The 27,746-nt window shown below is 38.9% G+C and overlaps 1 protein-coding gene across 3 annotated transcripts in view; it reads left to right on the forward strand.

The window, feature by feature from the left end:
* The window catches only part of SEMA6D (semaphorin 6D), a 255,143-nt gene that overhangs the window by 119,963 nt on the left and 107,434 nt on the right, over positions 1-27,746 (forward strand). For all 3 annotated transcript variants that reach the window (XM_021407278.1, XM_021407277.1, XM_021407280.1), the window contains exon 2: positions 3,980-4,060. The gene's annotated coding sequence lies outside the window, so the exon portion shown is untranslated. The remainder of the gene's footprint in view (positions 1-3,979; positions 4,061-27,746) is intronic.

Consider the following 27,746-nt stretch of genomic DNA (forward strand, 5'->3'; position numbering starts at 1 on the left):
ATATTCAGGACTTCACACTGAAAGTTATGTGCCATGAATGTGAAATATTTCATATTTTTCTTCAAAGTACAAGTCACAGGAGGTTTGTTTTGTCTGTGATTTTTTTGTTTGTTTGTTTGGTTATTGTTTGGGTTTGGTTTTTTTGTATGTTTTTTTTAAGATTAAAACCCTGCTGGGACAAATATGCCTGTATCTTTTAGCCAATTCAGAGGGCCGAATGCAAGCAAGGTATTCAAGACCTTTTATAGATTTGAAATGATTTTTGAAGTGCTGCAGCTCCATGATAAATTCAACTCATCCATATGTCGGGTAGTTTCCATCAGTGACAGACACCATGAGTTTAAAATAGATTCACTCATGACTGGGTCTAGTGAGGGCTGAAAAAGTTCAGCAACTTCTTCACTGTCCCTCCCACTTTGTCTCCCCACACTGAAGTAAGGGATGTTCTTGAACTGATTAAGTTTGGACTGCTTTATGAATCTCTCAAAGTCATCATGACCACGGTTCTTGAGGTACTTCTTGTCTCGTGTAAAAGAGCATTTTGAGAAGTCTTGGGACCAAGCTGACTTCCTCCACTGCAGTCACTCTTCTCCTCTCAATTTTGCCAAACGCCTATAGCTACATAATTGAAATCTGCACCCACAGCCCTAAGTTCTTCTTTGCCTCTTTTGATTCATTCCTCAAACCCTCTTCTCCCACCAAAATTTTAATCCGAGATGCCTTGACAATTTCTTTACAATGAAAACTGATAAATGTATAATCCTCATCTTGGTAACTCATCCTTTCACTCATCCTGTCCTGAAACAGTCCTTTAGGCTGCCACAAATGATGTTCTGCATCTGCTCTTTTCCTCTGCTCATCCACTTTTGGAAGTGACCCCATCCGATCCCTTTCTTTCCTTGCTTTTCTTCCTCTTTTTTTCACAGTTCAACTTGCATTGATCTTTCACTTCAAAATGTCTTGATCTTTACCCTGCTTGCTCTTCTAATAAGATCTCATCATTTAATGCATGGACCACACTTTACAGTTACTGTCTTCTAATTCCCTTTCTTTGTAGTTGACAGAAACTTCTCAAACGAGTCCCTAATAATTTTCTCTGGTCTGCAGAGAATCAGTCCTGCACCTTTGGCCACCTGAACCTATCAGATGTTTCAACTTCAGTAATCTTCTGATGGCTACCAGGACGCTGTCCTTTCCATTGTGTGCCCTTTGAGTTTGCGTTATCGTTTGTTCAGTTGCAGGAGCTTATAGGAGAGTGAGCTTTTGACTTCCCTTCTAGTTTATCCATGAGTCACACTTGCAAGCACAAGTTCAGCTGCCACATTTTTAAGGTTGATTAGAAAACACATGAACCGCTGTACTTCAAGTCTGCCTCTCTACCCAAGGTAAAATCGAAGTCTTTCTATGCAAACACCGAAGTAATATTTAAAACGAACATCACTAAAACATTGGTCCTCCCTCTTTCTGCAGAAGCCCTTTCAGCTACTCTATTTCACAATGTCTCTAAAAGCCTACCATCTCATCTATCACCCACATTCATTACCTGAGCCTTGTCTTCAACTGAAACTTCTTTTCTGCTTCAAATCCAGCTAGCATCTGAAGTCTGTTAGGTGGTGTTTCCTGGCCATCTGTGTTGGCTCTTAGATTTCTCCTGCTGTGATTTTCTTTCTCAGATATCAACAAACATAATCTTACTTAGCTTGAATAATGCTCTACGAAAGTTTGTCTTCCTAGCTTCTTTTTTGGCCATATTGCTTTCTGACCACAGCACTCAGCTGGTATGTGACTCCCCTTTCCTATTTTACACAGCTGATTTTACTTTTTTCTAATCTGTCATCACTTTGTCAGTATGAAAGCAGAAGCTACAGCCTCAGCTTTATTCATGGTGTCCATTTCTACCTCAGCTCTCACTTTCAGTCCAGCACCTTCCTGCTTTCTCCTGTCAAAACTCTTAAGAATGTCTGCAAAACTGATTCTTCAAATTTCTTCTCAAACTGTGCCTTCACCACTCCACCTACAAAAAAATTATTGCCTGTCATAATGACTATTATTATCATATTTTTTTCTGCTACCTATTGCATTCTGTCCTGAATTTGTTTTATAAATTCTTAGAGGTTTTTTCCACTGTGCTTTGGATAGGGTTCATGCTGTGAAGTCCTCATCCAAAAGTAGGACTCAAAGGTGCTGTGGTAAAGTAAACAGCACTGAAGGGAACAGTAAAGGCCAGGAGGAGTTGAAGTCATGGCTATATCCCTGCAGAAAGGGCCTGGCACACTATTCCAGCAGTTAATATTTTTGGCAAAAAAAACACAGATATGGAAACTATGTCCATGGCCAGATGTGCATACAGAGAGCTGCCAAAGCAGAGTAGTATACACTGTAAGATGTGTTGTCTTCCCCAGTAGAATATGCAGAGATACTGGTCCTTACCTCGGAAAATGTGAAGCATTGAATAAACTCTGGTATCTCCGGCTAAAGTTCTGGAGTGATTTACAATATTGCAAACTGATGCTTAAGCAGCTAAGTCATTCCCTCCAGCACCCATTTGTTGTAATCTCCCTCCAAAGATATTAAAAATGCAGAAACCTTGGCTAGGTTGTAGTTGATCTAATTTATAAAACATTTTCTGGGTATTAAAAGCTAGGGCAATGCACTAGTAGTTTTTAAATTGTGTTAAATATACTGTAAACTCCCAGAAAGTACCTTTCATTGAAGATTATTGTATGAAGATTTGAAGATTAAAGTGTCTAGATTAAAGATTAATGTGAAGTGCACTGGGAAATGGTTTGATGTATAAGGAGCTATATAAGATATTAATCTTGCACTTTTCAAAACTGCCTGGGGGAATTAGACACCCAGTTCTTTTACGTGGCTTTGAAAATCTCACTAGAAGGAATTTGTTGTTATAAAGTGAAAATGGCAGTATGTTCATTGGAAGCTGGAATAAAAGAGGAAGGAAGAGATAGGAGATGCTCCGTGCTATTCCAGAGCTCGATGTTAACTCCTTACAGTTTTTTCCTGTTCTGAATTTGCTCTGCAGGTTTTAGAGGTTTTTAGATCTTCTGCTACTGCGTAGAGGCAACTTGGATTTCAGTGCTACTGGTTGATAAGACTGGTCTGATCCGCCTGTCTACGTATTTCTTATCATTAAGTCCATTTCTACTTTGCTTTCATTCAAAATGGTTTTCATGTTCTCATAAACATGAGTAATTTGAATAAATTGGCAAATAACCATGTAAACCTCAAGGAGACGCATTTATACGTACTTATATTTACAAAATAGTATGCATGAATTAAAAATAATAAGAATTTATTGTGGAAAAAATAATTGCTATACATGTATTTAGTAAGGTACTCCTTTTGCTGGAGTTTTTCTCAGTCATGTTTTTTGTATAGGAACTTCAATACTGTTATGAAAGAAACATTCCGCATATGGTAGAAATTACAAGTTTGTTTGTCCCTAAAGTGCTGCAGTACAAATAAGGTGTTAAATGCCAACCCGGAATGTTATTTTTTAGATGTTAAGAAGGATAATCCTGTACTAAAACTATTTGGAAGCAAATTTATTTGAACTTCAAAACATCTTTGATCTGGAATAAAAATCAACTGCGTATGAGTGCATGCTTCGTTACTTTGGGGTTGGCCAATAGTGTATATTTTTGTTTGTGTTTTTTTCAATGAGCCATCTTTCCAGTATAGTTTATTAAATGGATTGTGGACTGTTATTTCTCCCGGTAAAATTCCTTTTATTGCCATCATAAAAGGACAATTTTTGTATAGAAAGTACCACGTGGGAGCCAGTGTTCAGGTTCACAGTCATTTGAAGAGTCAATATGCCTAGGTTGTTCAGACCTATTTTAGTGTTCTTACCATTAAGGCTCCACTAAACATTTATAAAGAAAATCTTCCATGGGTATTGGGAAGGTGTGATTAAAAATAATCATCTGTCTAATGAATATTTTCCTCTGATTTTTGGCAGGATCACCCATTTGAATTTGTGCCAATCTGTACAGGGTCACTGATGCCAGCAATTTAAGAATCTTCGCATCCAGTCTCAGTGGTAAGATCTAAAGCCATAGTAAAACACATTAGAATATTGCTGTTGTCTTTCATGTTGCACTAAAACTGAATGTGTGGGGGGGAAAAGAATGAAGTATTTCTCCTTGATCAATACAGAGATATGAGAACATGCATTGATCTGCACGAGGTTGAGCTCAGGACACAAGATCTGAGCAATTTTCATCAGAGTAAAATCAGAAAGGTCACTTTTTCTTGTTCTTTCTACTAAAGTAGCTGCTCTCAAAAGGTTTGATATTGTACATTTTGAAGTATGTAACCATTTACACAAGGATGGTGGACAAGCTCCAAAGAGAAAGTTAAATGCACAGAAAAGAAATTCAGTGGTTTCTTCTTGCTGGAAACTGAGCAAACAAGTTGTAAAATTACAAATTATTTTCACCTCTAATGCTGTCTTCACTGTGACTAGTCTGTTCAAACCTTGAGTCAGATTCTCAGATGCTGCCCGCACATGCATTATGCTGCTGTGGAGATTTTGCAAAGGAATGTAATGTTGTTGCATTTTTGAAGCTCAGAATTTCCTGCTGAAGAGGGAAAGTTACAGCTGTAGTAAAAGAGAAAAGGAGGAGGTTATAGCGGAATCCCACAATGCTTTTGTTTCAGATTGGAAGATATTGTATATGAAACCGTTGTTGAGTACCGTGGAGTAGCTCTTTTACAGGAAATATGTGTTATGTACATGTTCAGTTTTTTCAGGTAGGAAAGATCTAATTTTTAGATTATAATATTATCCTTCATGCTTTTTTTTTTGGTGAAAATTATTCTCACCATTATGTCACGTGTTGCATTAATCATTTTTGGACTTGGTGAAGTAGGAGGTAAGGAGACATACCAGTGCATGCTGTACTCCTGCCCTTAGCATCAACTGTCGTGTAGTGTTAGAGGCAGGATGTGGACAGCCCTTTGACCTCACCTAGTCAGCTGGTTTTAGTTCACTGTGAAAACACTGACAAGTACCACCACTTCCAAGTCCTGCCCTTTCTAGGCTATAGAAGAATAATATTTTCTTAATTAGATTGCCCCTCAAAATTTAGGGCTCTTCTAATGTGAAAACAAAACATTTATTCTTCATTCCTCTAGTAATTTATTGTCACTAACCAAGTAGTTCAGTAAAATCTCTACTTCAGTTTGGAGATGTATTCAACAACAGTAGCATCCCTGTCCAATCTTACTCTTTTCATATTGTATGGGAACTGCTGAGTCATGGCCTGTACCACTGATTGAGCACCTGGAGGAAAGACCCAGTCAGCCCTGGAAGCACAGGTGAAGGCAATTCACTGTGTGACCGGAAGGGGTGCAGCCAGGCTCCAGCCCTCTTCAGCCTCATTTAAGGGCTGACTGCCACTGAGGAAGGATCTCTTTCTGGAGATCCCTCCTTGGTGGAAGCCTTTCCCTGTGAACCCAGAATCTTCTGATACGGGTGAGCAATCTACTTCCCTTCCCTTGTAGCACCTTGTTATCGTGCTGGTCCTTCCATATCTTTTGTGACACCTTTCCCATCGTGTTGGTCCTTCTGATCGCTACACGTATAAAAATGAGCATAGTAATGTGTTATCATGAATCATCAAGACAGATTACATTTCATTATTGCTGGGTAACTTTTACATTGTTGCAATGTGTCCCTAATAAAGGATAGTGTCTACCTCAGAGCCTACTGGTACTTGTAAAGTTCTTTATCAGAAGTAAAAGAAGACAGCATTTATATCGTGTTACTTGATCACACAGCCAAGGTGAAGAACAACAAATTACCAAGGCAGTTTTGTGAGGAAGTAATAGGGTCCTTGTAACACTATTCTAATTTTTTCAAATTATTTTTTGACACTACTAAATTCTGTATGTAGTTAAAAGTCAATGTGGCTCTGCCAGAGAGTTCATGGCAGCTAGAAGTGACTAGTGATGAATTACCAGATCTTTTTCCTCTGAAAACAGAAGACATTAATGGCCTAGTAAATGAAAGCAAAAGTGTGTCTTAGCTGAGACAAATGAAAATCCACTACAAGTCACTGAAAGCCAAGCCCTGTGACAGAACTCCTGTTCACTGTAGAAATAGCAACTCAAGTAACATATATTTAAGCACTAAAGAGTATAGCAGTCTTTAGCTAAAGTTTGTTAGAATCTAGGAGTAAAAGTTTACCATCTGTATGTTTCTAAGTACATAATAGGAGAGAGAAAAAGTTGCATGTTCATGTTTTCAGTAAATGTGCAACGGATGTCTCAGAAGGATTAGTGATCTTCAGGGCACACAGGTGACCAGTTCACTTTTGGAGTCAAAAAATAGTTCAATATAATACATTGTACTATGTATTATGTGCATATAATACAAGTAAAGGGAAAGCATCTTCGTGCATATGGGGGTTAAAATGAGGAAAAAAGAGAGAGCTCCTTCTGACTGCGTTTCTTTTTTTGACCATCCCTTCACACTTCATTTCAGCCTTTATATGGCTTTTGTATTCATGCTTTATTATATTTTCTTGAGGCAAAAAAGGTTTTCAATGAGAACTTGATGAATGTCCATATTAAAGTGGATCCTCTTTTTTAATTAAGTTCATCTAAATTTAATTTTGCAATTTTACTTCAGTAAACTCATATGACTCCAGATGTTGAATGTGTTTTTCCCATTGCTGCTCTCACATAATTGTACCTGTAAAAGATTTATGACTTAGAGAGGTATTTCTGAAAACTTCTGTGTTTTCAGCATATGTTTCATGGATGGCTAGTAACATGAGCAATTAGCATCCTAAAATACTGTTCTGCATCCAGGACTTCTTCTAATAGGATATTACTGTTATTAGCTTGAACTTAAAAGGAATAATGGGTATAAAGAAACATTGTTATAAAAGCATTTTAGATGATACAGGGCTATTGCCTCCTGCAGAAATGTTAAAGGTGAAAGAGAAGACTTCAGAAGGTATGGGATGTCATGAACAGGTGTAACTAAGAATGACTCACTTTGATTAAAGAAAACCCCGAACAATTCATGTGTTTTGGGGCCCTTTCCTTTCATTACAACTGCAATGGAAATTTGTTTAGTGGCATTTCAATGTTACTTGAACTTTAAGTATGGGAAATATATCCTTAAGTGCTTACTGGTCTTAAAGATTTCAACATATTTTTCACTGATTTTGCTAAAACAAGGAATAACTTTGCATATTAACTTAACATCACATGCTTCTCTTATTCAGTTACCAGTGTAAATGACTGTTAAGAACTACCTGGAATTTATCCCTTAAATCTGGACTTATCTGGTAACATTGTACATAAGTTACTCTGAAAGTAATGCCTCCTATTTATTTCCATGGAAACTACAACAGATACAAAGAGCACAATAACACTATTTGATAGAGCAAATTGTCAGCTACAAAACACTATTTTTCAACACAGTCACCACTATTAGCTATGCATTTTTTGCCAGTGATGAACAAGAACCTGTATGCTGCACTTGTAGTCTACATGGCCATCTGGAATGTGGCTTGTCTTTCACGTTGCTGTCACCACTGCTGAAGCGCATCACTCACTTCCTCATTGTGCTCACATCCGCTGTTTGGTCTCAGTAGATGTTCAGCAAGCATCGATGAATGTCAGTGGGTACCATTTTTTCCACCTGGAGGAATTCAGTTTCACCCCTTTGTTTCATCTGCACTTTGATGTCAGATGTCATTCTGTCAGACTGCCCCTCTGCTGCCATCTGTCATGGCAACAACATGGAATGGAATGTTGGTGGGAAGACTTACCCCCTTCTGCTATACCACCACCATCTGCCTCTGACATCATGGGCCGTCGTAATATAATAGGAGACATTACTTTTGGAGCATCCCTAATATATGATACGTGTGAGGCCATGTATAATGAAGGACCAGGTTCTCATCAAAGAAACAAACTCTAATTAAACTCTGTGATAATATTATAAAAAAAAATCAATTTTAAATATGGTTGCATTGTTTTTTATCCTTCAGAACAAAATCACTTTCCTCAAGATTATTTTTCTGTTATGAGCACTATTAGTACATTCATTTGAAATATTTATCTATTCAGTAAACCCAGTTTTGAGCATTTGTGTCAATTCAAGGCTTATAGAATACAAACTGCTCTAGGTGGGATCAACAGTCTGTGACCCCGGGCTTTTTTGTAGGTCTCTTAAAAACAAATAGAATTACCAGTGCCAAACATCAGTAATGTAAATATCAATCTGTTTTCTTCTATATTCCTACCAGCCTCCATAATACAACTTGGCATTTACTAAAGAATTCTAAGTTGTGTTGCTATTCTTTGGTCCATTTGTTAGGTAGGATTTAGTGCCCTGTAAATCCCATTTGCACTAGAGATGCCAGCACAAAGGGAAGCTGTAAAGCAGCATCCTCAATGACATTCTATAGACAGTGGAGAAAGTCAGTTGGGAGAGCTTCCTCAATCAGAGCAAGACCATGAGCCCTGGACATTTGGCTTCTCTTCTGGGCTTTTTAGTAAAAGATGATCTTCTAGTGGAAGTTTTACTTCTGTGAGAGTTAGTCTGGGCTTGTTTCTCATATGATGTTCTACCATCTTTATGCCAGTTTCCGAAATGGACTTTTCTCCCTTCATCGACAAAGTAAAATTTTGCATCGTTTTCTTTTCCCCAGAATTCAGTGATGCTGGGTTAAAATCACTGCAATATATAAGGCAAAGCAAGCATACAGTTACAAAAATTGTAGCAAAGAAACTCAAATACGTCACTTATTTTCCAGTAGAAGAAAGAAACATAACCATCCTCCATTGGGTGAAATGCTTCTGAGATTTAAAGGCTTTATGTAGGAGTCTGGATGGAACCCAAAGAAGGAACGCTTCAAAATTACAAAATGACACAGTTTATGTTATTGTTAAATTGTCAAGATTTGCTATATATTTGTGAGATGGTAACCATGCAAGATGTTTTCAAAGACACTAACTAGAGAAGGATATGTTAAACCTGCAAAGTCTTAAGAATGGTTAATGACTGCCTGCCAATACAGCTGAATCCCACTGGGTAATGGGGGAATGCCTACCATGTAAATATAAAGGGGGTTATTTAGGAGACCAAGTGAGCTGTGAATTATTGCCTAGGTTGTCACAAAAAAAAAAAAGGAAAATGAATTGTGAAGAGGAAGGAACGTGTACAGAGTTCTGAAGAGCTTTGTGAGATGTTTTTTGAAATAGATGGGGAAACTTAGATGCACTCTCTGCAAGAAGAGATATCTGTTTTGTCAGATTGCAAATGCACCAACCACCTAGATTGCTGTGAAAAACCCATTAAAGAAACAAAGCTGGGTTACTTTTATGCTTGATAAATGCATGAATTGGAGAAAATAATACTTTTCTAATAACTGAAGTAACATCTGTGTTGATCCAGGTTACACTGAAGCAGGGAACCCTTCCACTGGTTTTAAGGGGATATGGACTGAATCCTTGGGGAATAAGAGTTAGGAACTGGGTTGACAGGAAAGGTAGCAGTGAATACTTTCCGAGCTCAGCTGAATTGCGCATCGTTAGCAAAGAGCAATTGAATTGATAAACTTGGAAATGCTTCAAAATGACTTGTTACTGAATATGCTAAAGCTTGTATCCTGAATCTCAGATGAGTAGTCTGAAAATCCGTACTACTTCTGTAAGATTATATATACACAAATGGTTCTTTAAAAATGGAAAGAATTTTACCTAAATTTTGTAGCTCATCTTTCTGTTCCATTCAGACGCCCATCACAGGCTAGGAGAAAAAATACCAGGGATGTTTCAGTGGGGATGTCTTGGGTTAGAAATTCCTGAAAACTCAGTAAATTTAGATCCAAGTACCCAGTGTATTAGGACCTAGAGAGTACATTGCTTCTACTATATTACGTTGATACAGTCTCAGTGTTTTCTGTCCTATTACATAGTAACCAGAGCTTAAGACTTTTTCTCTCTTTAAAGAGAATATACAAGTTGCATAAGTATGGTGACAGAAAGGGCATAGGAAATGAAAGTAGCGTAGGTCAGCTGTGTTTTCAGTAGCTTTTTGTACAGCTAGTTCCTTTAAGCAGGTGAAGCTGGAAACAAGGTTTTTTTCTTGAAAAAGGTAAATGGCTTTTCAAATTAAAGCTTTTTCTATATATCCTGTTTTCAGTAGAATAAATAATATATTATGCAAAAAAGAACTGAAGAAAAGAGGAGCCAATTGATGGTTGCTAAGGCCACAGAAAATAATACTTGTCAAGGGATTGGCTTTATATTTTTAATTAAAAAAAATGTTTGAGATTTCAGTGCTGAAAATGAACAGATGAAATTAGCAGGAAAAAATAAGTGTTTCATTATCCATATTTGGAGGTAGAGTAGAATTCTTCTGATCTCCTCTCAGTTATTGTTAGTAAGAACTTTTGCTGCTGAGCTGAGTAATTCCAAATTAAATGACTTGTTTTTCAATATGAATAAGATTGTCTTACCAGTCAGCTTACATGTAATCAACTTAAGTGGCAGTTTTAGAAAGAGATGAAACATGTTAATGTAATTCCCAAAATGAGAAATGAATACTTGATCAACCTCATTTTTCTAACATAATAAAATAATACAGAATTTTAGCTTTCCCTTTTTTGTTTTTTGGTGATTCTGTTAAGTAGAAGATAGGAGGCGTGTCCTTGTTGTACTGTACGGAAAATATTCTCTATACACATACACACTTTTCTTATGCTGTAATTCCATTAATGGTAAAATTTTCCTGAGTATATCAAGAATTTTACAAACTGACCTATTTCAGAACACTAATAAATAAATTTAACAGAATGCATTAGGCCAACCAAACAGAGAGGGTGGGTGATGAACAAAAATGATTGTGTAGTCAAATATGAAGGATGGACGCATGTTTTGAATCATTGCCTTACTTTTGTTTTGCCTGACAAAGGCAAATGTGAAAAAATAGTCCAAAAGTAAACCCAATCTCCAAAGAGGTGAGAGATGCTTGTGGTAGTAAAGAAAGTGAGGTAGTGTGGAGAACAGGTGTTCGGATGAGCTGAATTTTCTTCACGTAGACTGTGTGACGTCAGGACAGAATCAGTGAGATGTTGGAGAGGGCTGCAGGCAGTTGTTTGGGTGCCTTCTGCCTGATTTGGGCTAGACTTTTACCATGCTGTTAAGAAAAATACCAGAAATGCTATTTGGGAAAAATCATAATATAAAGGCAAATCTTTCCTGCTCATGTTGTATATTCATAAAGAATTGTGTTGAATAATTTCTTAAAAAGGAAAAAAAAACACAGAAGTTTTTACTAGGGTCCAAGTTAATGGCCTGCTGGATCTCCATGACATGAAGTGATGTGGTGTTATTGTATCCTATAAAAATAGAATAATTTTTCATTCATGAGAATTAATAATATGCAGTACAATAAACTAATTTCTTATTGTTTTAATTAATAAATGTTCATAGTCAAAATGCAAACAATAAATAGTAACAAAAACCCCACCCTATTGGCCCTTCAATTGTATCCATTACATGTTAGTACAGAATTAGTAATGGGAACGTATTTATGTATAAATAAATCTTTTATTCTCATCATAACTGCACTGTGTTCCTACAGTGAAGTCATCTACCCAGAGCTCCTTATGGGTTGAAAGCCTCAATAGCCTCTTTTATTTATTATAAATATTGCATACTAATGTTAACAATGTCATTGTGCGATGTCTCAATGGAGGATTATGACTTCATGTAATCGGTTAGCTTGATGTCTCTTCCTGTAATGGAGTCAATTTTCCTTACAAAGTAGATGAGAATCACTTATACACAAACCTTATAATAAATATTCAGTATATATATGGTACTAACCCAAAACTAAGGTATAGAAAGCCAGAAAATACAGTGTTAAATTCAATGCTTAATCTTAATCTATCCCTTTATATGCACTGAAATTTACTTTAAAGTTAGAAATTCTTATTTCCCCCCAAATAGTATTTCAAGTGTGAAATATACAATTTGCAAGTGTATTTCCAGATACAGTTATAGGGAATATTCCTGAAATGTGCATGACTATAAATAACATAATCATAAAAATGGTTTTGCGGCACATAGCTAGTGCAAAGAGAGGATAAAATGTATTTATATTAATGAGCAAAGAGAAAAGCAATCTTCCGTCTTCTACTGGAGATGAATGGCACGTTGGGGAATAGGGGCCCATCTCAAACAGCACTTATGCACATGCTTAACCTCAATTATTGCATCCACGGGACTTTGGTGCAATCTTAAACTTAAACACCAAGGGGAAAAAGGAACCAACACATTGGCATAAAGACTCATATTTATATAATAATGCAAAATATTAAGTAAACTATAGCACAGTCATTTGTGATGCATGAATATAGATATCTTGTAATATTAACATAATACAATTGGATGCTTAGCTCTTGAACGCCTTCAAAATAATTTATCTGAATGCTCATGAGAGAAGTTCAGGCTAAGATGAAAAGCATAAATCCACCTAACAGCCAACAAATAATTCATATAACTGTCTGAAGACATGTTCAGAATACAGGATTTTATGATAACGAAAGAGCAGAATATTCCAGCTCTTACAGAAATACCAGCTCTTCATTTGTGTGTTTGCAACTGAACACAAAAAATCAAATTAAGCAAGAATTGTCCTAGAACAATACTCAGAAACTGAGTCCTCTTTGGTGGAATGGGTCAGCCCTGCCTGGTAGGAAATAATGTCAGAACCAATACTATCATCTCATCTGTTCACATCTGTACAAGATAATAGTTGTGGCATTGTATAGGCCAGCACAGGCTCTGAAAATGTGTGGATACTTCTTATAGATAAAAGATTGGGTGATACTTGAGAAATACTTCTTTTTCAGTTATCCAGAATCTAAGGTATTTTCATCAGAATATTTCTTCTATCTGCAGTGTAATCCTTTACAATGCGTCTGGGAATCTGCAACATGCAAATATTTTTATCTACTCTGCAAATGTGTTACTCAAGAGCTATTACTTCATTTAGTAAGTTTAGGAACTGATTGTCTTGTTTCTGTCAGGGTAAATGTGGAGATATTACACTCATACGAGCAGTCAGCTTCACAGTTACATCAATCTATCTGTACATAAGTAAATCTTTGCCCTTTAATCTAGGTTTTTTTGAATGTTCCTTTTCTAGGTTTAAGTGCATATCCATAGTTTTATTTGAAGATTCCTTTTATTTTCATTAGAGTATGTTCCAATTAGAAATAATTTTAAATTACAAAATGATGCAGAGCATTGGAATGAACAAAACAGAGGATGTGTATGTGATGCTCAGACTAAAAGAGATGATTTGTTGCTGTGTGCGCAGAGTAAGTTTGGTTAGGAATCACATGTGGTATTTTTGCCTGTAGTCACTGTGATGATGTGCACCCGTTTGAAGTGAGGGGAGAGAGGAGCGGGAGTAGTTTCAGCTTGCTGTTGACAATGTGGGTGTCAGTGGGTACCATGGCAGGGACACTGTCATGCTCTTGGTGCCCAGGCAGTGTAGAAGAGTTTACCTGTGGAATTTGTTACCTCTGCTGATAGTTCAGCCACAAAAATCTAGACATTGTTCAATTAAGTACAAAATGAGTCACTTCTGGGCTTGCGCAGGGCTCACTGTACAATTCAGGGAGTCTTAAAAAATTTTGTTGCATATAAACAAAGGTAAAATTTCCATTACCTCTGACTTAATTTCATTTTGTGTTGCTTCCATGGGGACTGTTTGCTTTCATGCAGTCAAATAGATTGTAAATATCTGCAGGATTAGAGCATTTGATCACAGTTCTTTGAGACGCTGTGCTCAGTGTGGGAGGGGGCAGGCAGAATAGTGTCTTGAAGTTTTATCATGGTGTAAGTAAGCGAAATGTGAGGCTCTGAACTTAGCCAGTTTCTGAATTATCTGGGAAAATCACTATTTCAATCCCATTTTCCTAACATTAAAAATTCTAGAGGGATTTTCCTTTGAATTTCATAAATATGTGTTGAAATCATGTAAAAGTTCAGGTTTTGAGAATTTAAAAATGATTGAAAACAGATTTTTGCTGACGCCCCCATATTCCAGTTTATGGAATGCATTTGTAACTGGATTTCCACATGTCATAACAAGCAAGGACCCCAAGCTCCCCCTCTCTGAGGGAATTCCACGTTTGTACAGGTTCACTCTGGCCACCTTTGTGGACATGAAAGCAAAGCCTGGGCGGGAGGGCCTGGAGCTGACGCCCACTGGGCCTTGCCTCTGATGGAGGCCCATTTTGGATTGCCCCCAGCCTGCGTGGTGGGGCTGTGGCTCTGCAGGAACCTCCTGCCTGGCAGCGGTGTTGGCACTGGGCTGAGATTACAGCCTGACAGCACAGCCTCTCTGCAGTGAAAGCAATGCATTAAGAGTCCTTGTAAACAGATAATTAACTTCACGCTTAATTATATGTCCAAAAAATATCTGAAAATTGATGTTCTAAAAATTAAAAATTAAAAACTAATTGAAATTTCTTAGCTGCTCTCACCACGCTCATTAGGAAAATCCTCCCCCAAAAAATCTCTTTGAAATAAATAAGCCTCCACTTTCATAAGTAAAGGAGCCGTATTTAGATTCCAGTTCAACATGCAGGAGAATCTAATGTAATGCTTTCAGATCAGTTTGGTATCTGTTATGAGAATAACGTCAGTGGAAAGGTCACTTTTTAAATTTTTTTAATCTTTAAAAATGTAAAGAAGAAAGAAGAAAGAACTCCCTGATAAAGGAGAAAGGCAGTGCTTTAAATAACTAGAGCAGTGATAACGCAAAGAGCTTCTAAATAAGTATGAGGCATGAAGATTTTCTTAAACTCCAAATGAAAATTACATATTCACCAGGACAGCTTTAAATTTTGTGAAACGGGACAGCAATATATCTTGGAGTTCTGAGCAAGGAAGCATAGTCTTCCCATAATTGAATATGTACCATATCCCAGAAAAAGAGGAAAAATAACAGCAATATCTAAAATGTTTTCACCTTGAGCAAAGGACTTTGATAAGCTAGCAGCAATTCTGATTTTACCACAATAAAAGAACCTCAGAATTCGGACTTTGATAAAATTGTTCTGTTGGCTGGGAAATTTGCCTTTCAACTGTGTTTGATGTGATATTCAGTTAAATTTGCCAAAAAAATTTTATGCCAAGTACTGCTATTAAATCTTTTATGTTGCAGAGATTTTTGTCAACAGACACCCAAGAATTAGGTTTTAAGTGGAGTTAATCATTGAACTTGGAGAAGAGAAACACTGGGGGAGTACTTCACTTATACAAACAAACCACCACGCAAGCTTTAGCCCCTTCTGTAATTATTATTCTCTTTTCAGAATTGTTTAGGCAAAACATAAAATCTGGCTCCCCCTCTGATCTCCATTCATGTTTAAGACTTGTAGAACCTATTAGAAGAAAGGGATAATTAAAAGAGAAAAAGCCATGCGTTTGCTGCGGCTGCTGGTGTATCAAGCCTTTTGAAGTCTACTTTCAGCAATTACATCTGAGTGCTTCTTTTGGAAGCCTAAGAAGTAACACAGAACTCTCTAAGATATCATTGTTTTCTGAATCTTTCAGATCTTTGTAAATACCATCTATCAGTAGAATGATAGATTAAATGCTAATCCTTTTTTCCTTCAAAAATGAAACTTAAAAGTAAAAATGATCTCCATGGAATAAAGTAGTGCCCCATCTTTTTTCCCCTATACCCTCTGGTGTGTCCAAAACAGTCATATTTTAAAATAATATTTTTAATTGGTGTTTGTGGTTTCATTTTGCTTTTTGATTTCTGTTGCAAATTGAAGTCACTTATACATGCAAAGGTAAATATATATTGTGAAGGTGTGGTGCAGTGTTTTTGTTATTACTGTGTACTCAGGTGTATGTAATCACGGAGTTAGATGAGGTCTGTAATGAGAGCTGCCAGTAACTGTAGGGTGTCGGCAAGCAATTTCTTTCCGTGCAGAGAGGAGAAGTAATGGCATTCTTGTACATGGAGAAAACTGAGTAATGTTTAGCAAATATTACCGTGGTGTTACTGAAACTCTACCTTTTAATTCTTAAAGTAGGATCTACCCATCATTACCCTAAAGCAGTGATCTGCAGTAGTGGAGTGATTGGGATGTGGGAGAGAGAATATGTGGCACAATCCAAGATAAGAAATAGATCACAGCCTGACAACAGGCAGCTCTTGCTGCCTAATGAAGGTATCATTCTTAATGAGCTTGTCCTCCTGCACCAAAGTGGATAATGGATCTATGCAATTCTGGACTCCTTTCCCATTTTACTAGGCCCAGGTCCAACTGGGAGGCAGTAGGGCATAAAGGGATGACTGCCATTTTCCAGTGCAGATTCTTCAGTGAAAATCATTTGACCTTTGTTTCTTCCTCTCCATAATAATCACTGTCATAACTCTGTGTCCAGTGTTATCTGACTGTGAAAGTGACACCCATGCTGGGGAGTATGTCTGCAAAAGGAGCAGATGACATGACAACCGCTGCTATAGCAGCATCATTCCTGATAAGCTTGTAGCACACTATTCCAAACAGTGACAAAAACTTAAAAAGTGGAGCAAAGTCAATGTGTCCAGGTCCTGCAGTTTACCAGAATCAGCTGCAGGCCATTCCCAGTTTGGGTTTTGCATGTGGCACTTGGGAATGTCCATGCATTTGATAACATACACCTGATCAGAAGGGCTGTGGAGGGCGGAAATGCGCAGTGGGATCCCAGATATTGGTTAGGAACTGGCAGCAGGGTACAACAGGGATGCTGATGCTCATAGGCTTTCTTCTGGTATGCTAATGGCTCCTTGATAAAGCTGGCATGTGTTGAAGTTGGCTTGGCAGTGCAATGCAAAACCTCCCGGCACAAATTTCTCAAGTAATCATTCTTCCCCGATGCGGAGAGTTTTACAGGAATAGCTAGCTCTAGTCTGGCCTGGCAGCACCCTATCTTTCTCACTGCTCCTCTTTGGCTGCCATTGTTCCTAGTTCAGAACAAGCCAGCAGCTAAGGCGGCCTGACCCTGCACCAGGAAGCTTGCTGTTCTGCCAAAGGCAAAAGTCAGGCAAGGAGCAATCCCAGTGAGACAGTGGGTAAGAAATCCTTGTGCCTACAGAGGTTGGAACAGTCGTAAGAGTCATTCTTCTGCTCCATTGCTTCTTGAGGAGGGTGGTGTGACTGCCTTCAGGCGTGTGTATTAAGGGGTATAAATATAACAGCTTTCTGAACTGTTTTAAACATATTAAATGTGTTAATCAGGAAGAATTTTTGTCCAGGAAAATTCTTCCAGCAGAGACATGTCTATCAATTACTTAAAAATAGATCCCCGAGCTGAATTTTCCAAGTTAAAAGTTTTATTTCAAAATAAAACATTTGGCACCCATTTTCCCTGAGGTAGCTCTGATATACTCAGTTTCAGCTGTGGGCGGTGGTGGTGTGGCGGGGTGGAGCTCCCCACCCTGCTCGCACCCACAGTTGGTGGCTCCAGGAGACAGTTGCAGAGCAGCAGGAGGAAGGGAAGGACCCTGCCTCATTGCCCACTCAGCCACAGCACTGGGGCTTCTGGGTTCAGGAGCCTCTCTTTTATATTAAAAAAAAAAAATGCATAAAAACAATCCAGTTTGCTACTCAGTCTATGAGTCTACTCAGTCTACTGTTTGGGGGACAGTACAAAAGCGGAAATGAGGAAGAAGATGCAGAAAATACCTGGTTACTTTTTAGCTGAGAATATTTTCCTCGTGTACCTGGGCTACAGCATATGGCCAAGGCTCCTTCAGCAGTTGTTGCTGTGGAAGGAAGCTTGTGATGATAAATCCCTGGATCCAAGTCCTGAGAAATCCAGATAAGCAAGGAGTGTCTGGATCCTGCCTCCTTCTGAGTCCACAGAAACCAAGGCTTGAATCCATCGCTAAGACCTGTCAATGGTGTTTCCATTTTTGCCTGAATCCTAACATTCAGCTTCTTTTCTAACTAGATGCCCAGCAGATGCAGCATTGCTATCCTGGCAAAGATACATAAGGAGTATTTTTCCATCCAGAAGTGGAAACAGGTGCTCAGTAATGGCTCTGAGTTCCCTTGAAAGAGCGAGAGAAACTGCCGTGTGTCCCCTTGCCTGTAAAGTCCCTCTGCAACTTTAACTTTGTGCACATCAAAAGGTTTTACCCTCCAAAATTACTCCTCAGTTAAAAAGAGGAAAGATGCCCTTTGCTACTTTTGCCTGAAGCCCAATATCTTCCTGCATTCAATAGCAGCTGTGGCAATGCTCCGCTTAATACAGAGAACATCTGGGCTGCCTGCAGTTCTGCAGAGAGGTGTCAAAAGTGTCATAGACATCCTTGAGCAAAGAAGGATCTTCACTTTTATTGCACAGAAGTGTCAAAAACAGCATTATTGAACATCAGGTTCCAATTTGGCACGCAGAGTATAACTCTGAAAAGATGTGACAACACCCCTTCTAGGAAATTGCTACTTAACATTATTTTTTCATAGTTTCAAATTAGCATTTGAAGAAAAAGAACAAATGGGGAGCAGCTAGGTAACCCTGACAATGAAAGATGCTGTCATTCAGGTTTTTTGGTGCTTACTTTGCAACCTCATTGCCGTCCCCTGAGTGACTGAGATTGATTAATTCATTGTCATCGTCAGTGAGATGCACTGCATTGATCCAGCCTCACTCCCAAAGCCAACCTATGTGATGCAGCTAATTCGGCATAATTGAAAGTTCCAGCTCCAGAAGGTCACTGAGCTGGACCAGGACACAAGTTATCATTCTATCCTTGGAACAGGGTCAGCTCTCCTGATCAAATACGATGGCCTTGTGTCACACTCTTAATTGCTTTTTCATGGTTCATGTAGGGTAAACCCAGGCTTTTATATTTTGATTGAGTTTTTGTGGTGGACAGAAATAAATTATTGCCTCTTTTTTTCACTCTAGCCCAAAACATGGGGCTCAGCTCTTGTTTCGTACCCAAGTACAATTATTTTAAGAAAACATTCAGGTCAGGACAGCAAATTTCTTTAGCTAAAGGGTGGCATTATTATGTACATTGTTAAGTATTTAAAAAGGAAAGTGTGGCACTAGTTAAAAGTTATCTGAAGCAATACTGAAGAGATGTTCCTGACTTCTCTCACCACATCTCTGCTTCCCACCCCTTCATCCGTTTTCTGCAGTCCTCTTCTACAGTTGGAATGCTCCAATTGTGTTCTCAAGCTGAACCAAATCTGAGAGCATTGAGTTAAGTAAACTCAAAGGTCGCACAGTCAGAAGACAGAGGAGTCACAAGAAGATGTACTGACAGGCATCAAGACTGAGCTGTCAAGTTGTTAGGAACAGCAAATGTTGCTGCTGAAATGACTGAACAGGGGCCAAGTTCCTGATAAAGGTTGAGCCTTCAGGAAGATGGCTATCAGGTCATTCGCTTCATGCTTTAGGATCGGGACCAAAATCCAAAGCCGCTTTCAAAACATGTAGTTTATGTAATCAGTACAGTATGTGTGCATATTTTAAACCTGTTTCTTATAAAGAAAAACAGTCAAACATTGAAGTGTTTGACAAAAACTGTTTCTTTATGCTTTACAGAATTGAGTGGGCAAAGCTAGGAATTTAGGTGGGCCTATCGAGCTGTGTAATTTCTTTGTTGGCCCTTTGCTCTTAGTGGAATTAGCAGCATATCTTTTATTTTCTTCCCTGTGTTTACTGTTAAAAAGTCAGCATATTCCAGTAACTTCCATTGCTTCCTGTTCCAAGTACAGGTCAATGCACCAACTTTCTGATTATGAATGTCATGCGTACTTCACAGAAGAAGTGCTTGGTAGAATCTCTTGAGCAAGTTTGGTTTGGGGTTGTTTTTGGTTGATTGTTGTTTTGGAAGCATGCCTTCTGTCGGCTACAAAGAAGGCAGAAAATGCTAATGTGCTGGTAAACAAGATAAAGGACAGCTGTGGTACTCCAGTGGGACGCTGGCTTGACACTCTTTTTGTAACAGATTAGTATGCCTTAGTGTTGGAGTCATTCAAAAGTGATTTGTGTGGAAGGATTTTCAGAAAGCAAGCAACATACAATTTTCATGAGTTTGAGGAAACATTTCTTATGGTGATGAACAGAACAGTGAGTTAAGACAGTTGGCTTAATGACAGAGCGTAAGATATTAAAAAAAAAAAAAGCAAATCTTTCTATAAAGTTTTAAAACCCCAGTGTTTGGGCATTTGGATAGAAATAAGAGGTAGATCTGTGCCAAATCTGTAACTCTTTTCTAAAGTAAAAGTCTAATCTATGCCAAAGGGAAATAACAATTGTAATGCAATAGTTCTGATTGGTTTATGTTCTGTAAGTCTTTCAAAAGTTTCATTCTAGCAGCTTTTAAAATAAAACTTGCACTCGGCAAATCTCAGTGGGCTCCTATTTATAGCATCATAATTTTCAAAGAAAGCAAATCAGGCAACAGTTTTGAACATGAATAATACTGCTCCCAGCACTCTGCCTACAGCCCACACATTGTGTTTTTTGGCACGATCATGGCAATTAAAAAAAATAAACAGCTCTTTTTAATATTTTTTTATACGTCAGCTATTAAAGTCAACGCTGACACAGCTGGCAAAGAAACTCAGCGAAAGGTAAACATTCTGCTCCAAATGTAATATAACATATTGTTGTGTTTGGTTGCTAAAATGTAATCTTCCTGAAAGTATATTTTAAAAGTAAGTGTATTTTATTTATTTCTTTACAGAATTTCATATATATTGATAATTTTTCTTTTTAAATTAGTCCATTAAAGAAATGACACAGCACTGGCTATTTCAGTCAATGGTCTGTTGAATTTTTTAAAATATCCTTACCAAAAATCAAGAAAGAAAATGAGGTATGATGTTTTATCCTTCAGCAGAATGTAATACTCTCAGCTAGTAAAATCCATTTATTTTAATAAAATTCTGTCAAAATCAGGAAGTTCAATAATAAATGTCTTAGAGTACTTTAAAGGAAGAAAACTTCTCTTAAAAACAACAGAATTAAGATTAGCTTGAGACTTGCTTCAGTGACAACAAGAGATTGTCTTATTCCTTGATCTAATTACTATGAGGATGTGTGAAATGAGATCGTGGAATTATGGCATGTGCTTTGTTAGAAAAAAAGCATGCAAAGATGTGTCCTTTAAGTAAGAACAATAAATAAAAACTGTCAGATATGTCCTGAAGTCCTCAAACTCCTTTTATTTTGTATCCCCCTGTGTGTGATAGCTTAACAATGAAGATGTTGTGCTTTTGGTGTTTTATTCCCTGCAGGAGGGAATGCAGTGGGAACCAAGAGGAGCTGGGGGTGGGCAGGCCCCTGATGTGGTCCTCGTGTAGGGAAAGACGAGAAGCTCTTCCAGACTCCATAGGTTTCAGTGCAGCCTAAACTGCTAGATTACGAGTATGGAGGGGCATCGCACCCAGTTTTTCTGTCAATTCCTTAATCTTGATAGACACGCCCCACACAGTATCCTGATGTGTGTTTTGGTAGGCTTGAGAAGTCATATATGCTTGACCTGTGGCTTGCTGTTCTTCCTGAGTTTCAGGGCAAGCTCCTCTCCAAATGCAAACTGATGATGACTAAGCAGTGAACAGTGTCATATCAATCAGCTACATTACAGACCCTCCAGGAGCAGGGCAAGTGCCCCTCTGTGCTATTGGTGGTACATTTGGGTTAGACTTCTGGAGCCACTGGTATTTGTTCGTCTGTGCTCTGCCAGTGTTGGTGGCAGCCCACGCAGGCCTGTGGGCAGGGAAAGGTCCTCTCTTGGCTTAGTCCCGGTGAGCACATCCCTGCAGCTCTCCCCTGAGAGCTCTAGGTGAGCTTCTAGAGACCCTTGCGGGGCTGCCAATGGGCACTGCCTGGCATGGGTGGCAGGCTCTGCATTGCTGCTCTAGCCCAAAGTCAGTAGGAAGGAAAGTATTATGCTGTTAAAAAAAATTTTTTTATATTTTGTGATACAGAACACCATGGTTGCTCTTACGGATCCTGTATTAGGCACACATGAAATGATCCAGTGTCCAAGATAATTTAATGCCTGTTCAAAACAAAGAGGGGAGGAGGGGGAAAAAAAAAGGGGGGAAAATGCAAGGAATCAATGTTTGCTTAATAGAAAAAGACAGGGTCCATGGGCAGAAAATTATAATTCCAAGTTTTCTAAGACTATTAAAAAGAATAAAAATACAGAGGTGGAAAAAGCAATAAAATCTATAAACATTAATTCATAGCCTGCTTTTTTTGAAGTGTATGACATTTTTTTTCCACAAACCCACTAATAGAGTTCTAAATATGGGTGAAAATAGCGGATTGCTTTTTCCATTTCTGGAATCTATATCTTTACCTCTACACTTGAATAAAAACATTAACCAGGAGACAAATACTAATTTCTTTTGTATATGCTCAGCCTCAGGAACTTTTCAGTTGAAATCAATAATTAAAATGTTTATTAGCCATTGTGAGTGTTACAAATGCAGCTTTGTTATGTGCAGATTATATATATTATCATGGGTATATGAGGTATTTATGCCTAGACTTTTTAGCAAATTAACAGAATTTGGGGGTTAAAAATAACGTGTAGCATCATATTTACTCAGTAGATACTGTATTCACTTAACATTCAAACATACATTTCTTTCCAGAATTTTAAGCAGTAGTCTGTTCTTAAGATGAAACAGATTCATACAGAGTTTATCTAAAAATCATTATAGCAAGCATGGGGTTTAATGTAGAAGCCTCTAAAAGATCACAGAAGAAAGGTACTAAATGATTGCAGGATAGAAGTCCTGGTACAACCAGAACTTCAAACACTGTCTTGAATGAATATGTCTTTGATAAACCAAAAATACTTACAATGCCTACCTGAGGTTATGTATGTACGTATATATACATACAGAACAAAATTATTTCAGTATGTATTTTAAAAGAGAGATTGAGACCTCAGTATTAAAATATATATCTTGGGTAGCAATGTCTCTGCTGTTGTCTGTCTCTATTATTTCTCAGCTATTGTCTGCTATCTCTACTGTTGTCTCTGATGCTTACAAAAGAAAAGTGTTATTATAAAAATCTCTTAATTAGATGAATGCCATCTCTGTGTCAGATGTACAAGGTGTCAGCATGTGAACTGATAGTCAAACTGAGTGTTTGAGGGCATGTCTTAGATAGAAGAGAAATAATCATGTGTATGTACACAGTTCTCTGTCACAGAAAGACAAAGGTTAAATAGAGCCACACTTCTGGTTCTCTTCTTCCCCTGTTGCTCTGACCAGGAATGCTTTTCATAAGTGAATACAGCATCTACTAAGTAAATATAATGCTATACACTGTTTTTCCCTCCAAATTCTATTAATTTTTTAGAAAGTCTAGGCATTAATCTTTCACATATCCAGCTGGCAAGGTGCTGACAGGAGTGCTACTGCTCTGGCAGGCGGCTGATGTCCCCCATGTCCAGCCGCAGTCCTTAGTGAGAGTCGCTCGAGCGCTGCTGGATTCCTCCTCCAGCCACAGATCTAAATCCACAAAGCAAGCAGGTTCACAGACTGGGTTACCCCCTTGCTCTTCTCTGTGCACTGCTGGCTCTGCATTGGAGTACTTCATTCTCATACGTATATCCATTTTTCATTCCATAGCTTTTCAAATAAAATGCCTTAGTTGAACGAACACTTGAGAAGCTCTTCTCTGAACCCCGCCTCAAAGCAGCGTCTGCTGTGATACCTCAAGAAGTCACATCCAGGGACAGCAGGGGCTCTGTGATGGCCAAAATGAAAAGTGGAGATTTTGTTAAACTTTCAGATGATTTTGGAATCATTAAACTGTGAAACAGCTATTTCTTTAGCTTACAGTTTTTTATACCCAACAGTTATTCCTCTTCATCATTCCCTCTTTCTGCTTCTCAGAGCCATGTGTTGCATCTTCCTTCAGGTGAAAGTGTACTCTTCTGAATAAGCCTTATCCCTTTTTGCTCACAGACCTAGTACAGTGAAGCCAGTGGCAACGTCACTGCAAATAAGCTCAATCAAAGAGAATATAGGTAAGCTATACCCTTCTCAGTGCGAGCAATCACCAGACATAGGTGTGGTTCATACTATAGTCCAGCATATTTCTTAGGAATTATACTCTGTGGACAATGGCTTAGGATAAATTTCTTATGTTAAAGCTTATGTTATCCTGGAGGCCAAATGAATATGTCCGCATTTTGAAAGGAATTTAAACACACATTTGAAAAGATTTAAAAACTCAGTCCTGTGTTTGCAAGAGTGGAGTAAATTTAGTCTAATAGGAAGCTCATGATTAGATATCTGGTGTGATGAACAGAAATGACAAATTTCTGAAGGCTCTCCAGAATTTGCAGTTATATACCCTCTATTTTATTGTCACTTATGGCAGCAATAATACAAATAAAATTCTTCTGGCTCTGTGGGTGGGCTCACTTTCACACTGTGATCAGAACTGGGCCTTTTGTTTGCATTAATAGTAACCTGACCAAAGTTCCTGACTGGCAAGAAGCTCCTTCAAGTTTTATGAAGGACCGGAGTACTGAAAGACTGCATGCTTCTGTAGTCAAGGGCACTTTGTAGGCAATGACTCCTTGTAGCAAGCAATGACGGGCTGAATTTTGTATCCCTAAATTAGCTTCTGGTTAGGTTTCTGTAGGCTTCTGAAAGGATAAGTTTTAAATTATATGTATTTTGTTAGAAGTCGAGCATGCTAATAATATGCCTTTCTCTTTGTTTTATTCATTGTTGCAATTTGGAAGTAAGTAGCGCAGCTAAAAATGTCTGCTATTTTGAGTCTGATAGAGGAAAAGTATCATGGTAGAACAATGTTGTTATTTCTGTTTGCATTTAATTGTTAAAAAGTTTAGCTAGAATGTAGAAAAAACATTCATGCTGTATAGAGACTGTAAAATGATTGCCATTTTAATACTCATCTTTCCTTTTTCTTCTCAGCCACAAAGGACATGCTTAGTACAATACTAGTAGACTCACGTGTACCAATGCCAATAGACTTAGCTTGATTTTAGGAATTCCGGGTACGTTGCATGCAGTCTGTCAAAAACTTTGAGGGAAGAAAAGTAAAGAGACGTTCTAACAACAAATAATAATTTTCAGCTAAGGGAAGAAAACATAACTGGTGAAACTGTAAGGTACAAAGGATACTGAGCTCCTGCTCTGCTAATTGGAGAAAAGATGGCTTTGGATCTGCCATGGCATTCAGTACTTGGCCTGGAAAGTGCAAGTGTGTGAAGCAGGCATTGTGCTGGTGCATTCCCATGCCAGAGTTAATTTTTGAGGAATATGATCAAAGCCCATTATGGGTTAGTATCTAAGTATTAAAAAAAAAAAGTAACAGGAACTCTTTCTCTGCGAAAGTACAAAGCCTGGAAAAGGGAAAGTTAGTCCAGAACCCAGACACCCAAGTCTGAGATACCATGGCTAGGAGCAGCTCCTTCTAGCCTAAATTTTGCTTGTATTAGTCCCAAGGGTCCTCTGTGCACATAGAACTGAACTGCTTCCTATCCAGCAAAACTCAGTTATGTCTGCCGAGCACAAGGGAAACACACTTGCCATAGGGCGCTGGTCAGCACTTAGACTTCTCAGTATTACAGAAATACAAATAATGCATTCTGTTAGGAGGCTTTGAAAGAGAAACGTTTGACTGTATTGAGCAAGTCAAGATGTTTGATGTACCTCCAAGGTGGCAGTCAGCTGGTGAGCCTTGCAGAACTCAGCTGCTTGTCTCTCAGCAAGTTTCTGCCTTGTAAACAGCGCCTTTGTTTTCTGTCGATGTGGGCTCCGACGCCTTAGATTTCCCTTTGATGTAGGAATGAATCCAGTGCCTCAAACTGAAACTCAAAGTAGAGCTGGAAAGGCACAGAGGGAGAGGAGAAAGAAAAGGAAAATGTAGCCTTGAGTATTCACATTAACTAAAGTTGGTGGAATGATCCATGTTCATGTAGTATTGCCATGTACTTCCTATTTGTCACCATCTGAGGCAGTTCATGCATGTGGATATACTTGAGGGTATATGAGGTTTTGTCTGCACATTAACACCTATGTGTATGTGAACAGTGGCATCATTAAACAACATTTATGACTGACTTCTCTTCCAGAAACAGCCTGATTTGCAATGATTATTTGAAGCATGCAGTAGTGCAGACAGCATCCAAATGGCCGCAGTAAGCTATCTGTAACCAGAGCAGAGTGAGAACTTTGCTTATACAAAGCATCTATAAAATCATTCAAACTGGCCACTAATTCAGGTGAAAACAGTAATTTGGTCTTGGACAGTCTGCAGGCAGCCCGAAGGCCAAAGACGAGACTGCAGCCGGTGTAATGGATAGCAACCTGACTGCCCCTAGAGGGGAAGGAGGGTGCAGCTTGCTTAGCTCTCATTCATACCGTGGTCTCTAAGGAGCCCTTAACTGATCCTTTACTCATATGGAAATGGGAAGGAAGGATATCCCCTCTCTTGCTATTGCGTGCCAGTCTGCATGGACGGTGGGGGCTGTTTCCTGGGCTTGGGGTCTGGCAAGGCCACATGGAGCCGTGTGCGGGACAGGCTGCCCTTCATTTCACTGAGCTGTGAAACAAGGCCCAGCTATATCTGGCCCTCAGCTGGGCTGGTAAAGTCACGTACTATAAATGGAGAAGCCAGTTGGGACTGGAACCACAATCCTCAGGGAACCTTTCAACAAATCTGGTTTGAGTTTCAAATTGCAGTGAAATGTGAAACGAGGTGGGTTTCATGTGGTTTCAGGTTTTGTTGAAAACCTTTCAACCAGCTCTAGTCAGTAGCTGTGGCTTTTTCAGTTTCCTCCTCCTAATGTGTCTCTGGTATTTCTAACTGCATGTGCTTCAGGCTGAGGACAGTTATGAGAAGGGGCGGAAATAAAATCCCTGAACGTCACTCAGTGTGCTGGGAGCTGAGGAGGAGGGCAGTGGGTGCCTCCCCTTTTCACAAGTTCCTCTTTTGGTCGTCCCCCTCCTTGCGGAGGTTAACCAAAGCGTCACGGAGATTTTTGGAGCTTTGAGCTGACTGCGATAACAGTACTGCAGGCCCCTAACCGGCTGTGGCGGGTGGAAGAGGAGCCCCGCAGGCTGCATTTGGCACGTGGACAGGCGGTCTGGAGAAGCAGTCGCGTTCCCAGCTGGCCTGCAGCGCTCACAGCCGGGAAGGCCGTCTGCACGCGGCCTGCGTGGAGCCAGCGGGGCCCGGCTTCCCAGCTGGCAAGGGGAGCCAAGGCCTGCAGGAGCGGGATGCTTTCCGTTTGGCTTCCCAGGTTGTGCACGAGGCCAAGAAATGAGGTTCAGTTCCCATTAGCCTGTCTGGTTCTTGATTTGCTTCCTTAGTTAAGAGGCAGAGAATACTGATGTTGTTTTGCCAGGCACAGGATTGAAACTGAGTGGCATGGAAGAATAGAGGCTTAAATAAGCACGGCTTGCTGTCTCCACTTGCTTTTGTCAGTTCGTGTAACAACCTTGCTGCCAGCAACCTTCCTTACTAAATGGAGGAAAGAACAGGGGTCACGGGGAGGTGATTGTGCAGTTCTACGCTTGGTATTAAGGGTTGCCTTAAATTATTGCAGAACCGTTTATATCGCCAGAAACACATTGTTAGCCTAGCCAGTGTATTGATGGTTTAAATGTTTAGGAAAAAATTAGTATTTAGTGATTCCTTCCCAGGTGTAT

Source organism: Numida meleagris, chromosome 9, assembly GCF_002078875.1.
Source record: "Numida meleagris isolate 19003 breed g44 Domestic line chromosome 9, NumMel1.0, whole genome shotgun sequence".
Taxonomy (NCBI): Eukaryota; Metazoa; Chordata; class Aves; order Galliformes; family Numididae; genus Numida; species Numida meleagris.